The following is a 6,269-nucleotide window of genomic DNA, read 5'->3' as shown; positions in this document are numbered from 1 at the left end:
TAAAACCAAAACTCGGTTTGACCGATTACTCAAACTCGGTGGGACCGATTTGGGTAATAAGCGAAATAGAGAGTTGGCCAAGCAAACTCGGTGGGGCCGATTGCCACTACTAGAAATTGCAGCATTAACGACGAGGCATAAACAATACTTGGTCGTTACTGCAACCATAGCGAGTCCTACGTCCAACTTTGGCCCGCGCGGCCCATCGTTAAATTACGTTAGCTGATGGTTCTCCTTGATTAATTAAGGATAAATATCCCTCTAATCGATCTAGGTTTCCTAAACAAACTGAGCCTCACCAACACATGAACCATGGCGGCGCAACCCATCCTACGGATCGAAGCCAGCCATGGAGCATCGACTTGGAAGAAGCGCAACAACGTAAGAGTGACGTGGATATAGGGTCACGTGCTGCGTCTGCCGGCAGTGGAGCAGCCGAGGTCCTCGTTTCCCACCGTCGACCGACGACCGTACGCTCAGGCGGCGGCGACCACCGATATCTGCAAGACCAGCGCGGCGGCGGGCAACAGCAACACTAACGAGTCAGGCTTCCTGTCCAGCGACATCATCTCCCACTCCCCTTCCGCCCCTAGCCTGCTACCACCACGGCCATCACTGAAGGTGCTCAATCCCCTTCTCTTCCTTCCCCCAACTTCACTCTTTCGACCTCCCTTTTCCTGTAGCTTATAAGAATTAGCAAGGTGAAATAGAGAGGTTGGCCAGGCATTCAAGGAGAAGGAGGTGAAATAGAGGTTCCCTAATTGTTGAGTTCTGCAATTTCGAATAGAGTTAACACTGATTCACCATCGGGAGTGTCTGTGCTTGAACAGACACTGATTCTCCATGTTACCAATTTCCTGTGATCTCTTCTCAAAAGTAAATATTTCATACCGCAATTGTAGTGGTTTGTTGCGATCTAGCAGAAGTAATCCAAAAATGCCTAGGAGCTAGTAGTACTAAGTTGTGTTTAAGTTTGTTTTAATTAGGAAGCGATCAACATTGCCGTGTAATTAGATTAGGTGAGTGAATTTGAGTTTAGATTGGAGTATGCTTTAATTAGGCAAGTGTGGTCGTGTGTCATCAAGTAGTAGTAATCCGACTTGGATTTGTACTTTGTCAGGTTCGTGGCTGTGTCCATGTAGATGCGTTGGTCATGTAAGTACTAGTCCATATCCAGTCATGCTATGCTTCGTATAGGTGTGTTGAGTCCGGGGCTGCGTGAGATTTGTAATGTGGAGAAAAATAAAAAGAAATAAATAAAAGAAAGGGCACACCAAGGGTCCTTGGCCAAAAGAAAATTCGCGCCCGTGTTTTTGTGATCTCTTGAAGAGATGCTATATTAATGTGAATACAACACAAAAGTACAATTTATCTTGGTATGTTCTATCTATACTATTATTGTTGTGACTGTGACTACATGTTGTAGACTTTTTATTTAAGGAAACATAATTATGTAGATGTTCGAGTCTTTACAAAACCATATACTAAATAAGCCCACTTGTTTTCTTAATGCATTAGCGGTACGTCGCTCCGATCCTGTGTGTGTTTGTCCTGATGCGAATGGAGTTGCTGCAGTTTCTAAACAAGCACTAACCCATAAGTCCGCATATCTTGTTCCTACTTTAGTGGTTCATGTATAGGTAAATTTAGTGTTTAGAGCCTTATTTCTGTTCTGGTGTATATACATAGCCTATGTTTGCATATAGACCATATCGTTATGTACAATTTTTTTATCGATCTGGCAGTAAACCCTTTAGACGGATAATATGGGGCATGATACACAATTTTAACTTATCTTGTTTATTATATAAGATCGGTGTGACTTGTCTTGCCATTTTGTTAGAACTAATAATAGCCACTTGCCTATGTTGGAACAGGGAGGAAAGGAAACAAGCCACCGAGTATGGATAAACCATTTTCCTAGACACACAATAATGGTACAGCCTTTGCTGATTCTACAACCTCCGACAAACATGCAAGACTTAATTTAATTGCATTAACTTCTATAATGAGCAGCAAGTGTACAATTCCTACTGACATGTAGAAATTGATGCAAATAACTTACTACTGGATCCCGATCTTTCGAATGGTGAAGTTGTGTAGAAATGTGACTCATCTAAGCGACGTGATTGCGTAGCTGGCTTTGGTGGAGGAATTAGAGCAAGAGATTTGTGAGGACCCGCATTAAGTAAGGTTGAATTGGTTTCTAAACTTCAAGCTTCTAAGAAAGTGAAACAAGTACTCGAAGGAAAGTTCAATGATATGGTGCAAGAAGTGTTAGAAATTAAGCGTCTTGTGTCTGGTAAATCTCTAAATCATAGTTCCCATGAAAGACAACATGATAAAGTAAGTGCTCATACATTGATTTTATATGTTACTATACGTTGTGCCAATTTATTTACATGGACTGAGTTTCATAACCTACTCAACATTTTGTAGGACTGATGGTGCACCGTAATATATAGAAGCATTAGGAGGCATTGTAATGGCGGATGAAGATATCCATTCAAACAACGAGTGGTGCCCCTCGATTGAAGATTAATTAATATTATATTTTCTAGTTGTCATGTTTTCTAGATAGATATGATCGAGTACATTGGTCATATATATAAGGAGTCCTTTTGACTCAACTTTTGTTTAATGATATTTTAATTTCAGAATTGTATGTCAGAATATTGGTATTTCTATTAATAAATGTGGCTATGACCCTTTTAATTCAGATTAGTTTTTATATCAATGTGGATGTTAATATTGAAATGTTGGATGTTGCATAAAGTGATAGATGAACCGAGTACATATATATGTGGTTCAGAAGGATATCAAAGTGTGAAGAGAGAGGTTGGTAGGGTACTGATACTTTGGCAAGCGTGATAACATTATTAGCGACGACAAAAGTGGAAGTTAATAATACAATTGCGGTTGTTATTGCTTTGGGCTTGACGACGACACACCATCTCGTCGTTAAAAGAATAACGACCACGATGTGGGGTCGTTATTCTTTTAACGACGGAGCCTACTACGACCAGCAGATTGTGGTCGTTAATGATCTTTAACGACCACAATCCGACCTTTAACGACCACATATACCATTGTTAAAAACCATTTTCCTAGTAGTGTGCATATCTCGGTGGGACCGAAAATATTGCAACAGGTAACAGAGAGTTTCCAAGCCCATCTTGGTGAGACCGAGATCCCATCGGTGAGACCGAACTGATTAGGGATTCTAGCAGTGGCTATGTTAACTGAACTCGGTGGCTTTGGATAGAAAGAATCGGTGAGGCCGAGTTTGACTTTTGGTTTAGGTCATATGTGGATGTGGGAAGGTAGTTGAGGGTTTTGGAGCATATCACTAAGCACTTTCAGCAAGCAAGCCATTAAGCAACACCTCATCCCCTCTTGATAGTATTGGCTTTTCCTATAGACTCAATGTGATCTTGGATCACTAAAATAGAAAATGTAGAGTCTTGATCTTGAAGCTTGAGCCAATCCTTTGTCCTTATCATCTTGAAGGGGTTCCACATCCTCTAGTCCATGCCACTCCATTGTTGAACTTATCTGAAACATACTAGGTAAAAGTGTTAGTCCAACAAGAGATATGTTGACATTAATTACCAAAACCACCCAGGGAGCACTTGTGCTTTCACAGTAGGAGAAGACCATAATTAAATTGTTGAACTGACTCTTATATGCATTATTGTTGAATTAACCAAAGAGCCCATATTGCCTTGTCTTCTCCTGTTTATTGAATGCTCGCAGATTCCAGCTTAGTCCCATGCACGTACACTCTTATTATTATCCACACCATTCGGTCGTGCAAGTGAAAGGCAATTATTATGATATATGATGGACTGACTGAGATGACAAAAGCTGGTATGAACTCGACCTCTTTTGTTTTTGTAAATATGATGAGTCCCTCATTCTTGATTCAGCTTTTTATGAATAAACATGTTTGCAATGACAATTAGAGATCGTAGTTGCTTGTGCCATGCTTGATTAGCTATGAGTTATAATGATTTACCTTGTGTGCCAACATGCTATTGAGATGGTTATGATGTGGTATGATGGGGTGGTATCCTCCTTCGAATGATTTAAGTGACTTGACTTGGCACATGTTCACGCATGTAGTTGAAACAAATCGACATAGCCTTCACGATATTTATGTTCATGGTGGATTATATCCTACTCATGCTTGCATTCAATGTTTATTAATTTTAATGCATGTACATGGCTGTTGTCGGTCTCTAGTTGGTCGCTTCCCAGTCTTTTGCTAGCCTTCACTTGTACTAAGCGGGAATACTGCTTGTGCATCCAATCCCTTAAACCCAAAGTTATTCCAGATGAGTCCACTATACCTTCCTATATGCGGTATCTACCTGCCGTTCCAAGTAAACTTGTATGTGCCAAACTCTAAACCTTCAAATAAACATTCTGTTTTGTATTCAAGGAAAATGGAAAATAATTTAATGCGAGGGATAAGAGTTTGTGATGGGTACTTGGTATGTCTGGGCCTGAGTGTAGATCTCCCCGGCAACGACGTCAGAAATCCTTCTTGCTACCTCTTGAGCATGCGTCAAAGTAGCGTAATATTTCGGTCAGTTTTTGAGAACCAAGGTATTAATCCAGTAGGAGACTACACGCAAATCGCCTAGTACCTGCAAAAACAAATAAGAACCTTGCAGCCAACACGATAAAGGGGTTGTCAATCCATTCACGGTCACTTATGAAAGTGGGATATGACAAAGATAATAAGATAACTATTTTTGGTATTTTTGTTGTATAGATTGAAAAGTAAAGATTGCAAAATAAATAGTAAACTAGAATTGTAGATCGGAAACTTATATGGTGTAAAGTAGACCCGGGGACCATAGGTTTCATTAGTGGCTTCTCTCGAGATAGCATATATTACGGTGGGTGAACAAATTACTGCCGAGCAATTGATAGAAAAGCGCATAGTTATGATGATATCTATGCATGATCATGCACATATGCATCACGTCCGTGTCAAGTAGACCGAAACGATTCTGCATCTACTACTATTACTCCACACATCGAGCGCTATCCAGCATGCATCTAGAGTATTAAGTTCATAAGAATAGAGTAACGCATTAGGCAAGATGACATGGTGTAGAGGGATAAACTCGATCAATATGATATAAACGCCATCTTTTTATCCTTGATGGCAACAATACAATACGTGCCTTGCTGCCCCTGCTGTCACTAGGAAAGGACACCACAAGATTGAACCCAAAGCTAAGCACTTCTCCCATTGCAAGAAAGATCAGTCTAGTAGGCCAAACCAAACTGATAATTCGAAGAGACTTGCAAAGATATCAAATCATGCATATAAGAATCCAGAGAAGAATCAAATATTGTTCATAGATAATCTTAATCATAAACCCACAATTCATCGGATCCCGGCAAACACACCGCAAAGAGAATTACATCGAATAGATCTCCAAGAACATCGAGGAGAACTTTGTATTGAGATCAAAAGAGAGAGAAGAAGCCATCTAGCTAATAACTATGGACCCGAAGGTCTGCGGTAAACTACTCACACATCATAAGAGAGGCTATGGTGTTGATGTAGAAGCCCTCCGTGTTCGAATCCCCCTCCAGTAGATCGCCGGAAAAGGTCCCCAGATGGGATCTCACGGGTACAGAAGGTTGCGGCCGTGGAAACGTGGTTTTGTGGCTCCCCTGGATGTTTTCAGGGTATAAGAGTATATATAGGTGAAGGAAGTAGGTCGGTGGAGCTATGAGGGGCCCACGAGGGTGGGGGCGCACCGCCCTACCTCGTGGCCGCCTCGTTTCTTCCTTCACCTCCACTCCAAGTCTCCTGGATTGCATTTGTTCCAAAAAAGATCCTCGCGTAGGTTTCATTCCATTTGATATTCCTTTTCTGCGAAACACTGAAATAGGCAAAAAACAGCAACTGGCACTGGGCCTCTGGTTAATAGGTTAGTCCCAAAAATAATATAAAAGTGCATATTAAAGCCCATTAAACATCCAAAACAGATAATATAATAGCAAGGAACAATCAAAAATTATAGATACATTGGAGACTTATCAGCGATCCACGAGACGTAGCCTCCTCCAAGCGTTGTTCTTCCTCGGGAGGGCAGATCTGAAGTCTGTTTGGGGTTCCGAAGAGGGGGATCTTCATTCTTCGTCATCACCAACCCTTCTCCATCGCCAATTCCATGATGCTCCCCACTGGGAGTGAGTAATTCTTTCATAGGCTCGCTGGTCGGTGAGGAGTTGGATGAGAT

At 41.2% G+C, this 6,269-nt stretch overlaps 1 long non-coding RNA gene across 1 annotated transcript; it reads left to right on the top strand.

Annotated features, from left to right (window-relative positions):
• Positions 1-305: 305 nt before the first annotated feature.
• On the top strand, positions 306-2,719 carry LOC123130567 (uncharacterized). Its single transcript, XR_006463874.1, has 2 exons — positions 306-2,346; positions 2,440-2,719. It is a non-coding gene; the product is annotated as an uncharacterized lncRNA (long non-coding RNA).
• The last annotated feature ends 3,550 nt before the right edge of the window (positions 2,720-6,269 follow it).

Source organism: Triticum aestivum, chromosome 6A (genome assembly GCF_018294505.1).
Source record: "Triticum aestivum cultivar Chinese Spring chromosome 6A, IWGSC CS RefSeq v2.1, whole genome shotgun sequence".
Taxonomy (NCBI): Eukaryota; Viridiplantae; Streptophyta; class Magnoliopsida; order Poales; family Poaceae; genus Triticum; species Triticum aestivum.
This window is presented reverse-complemented; position numbering and strand designations above follow the sequence as displayed.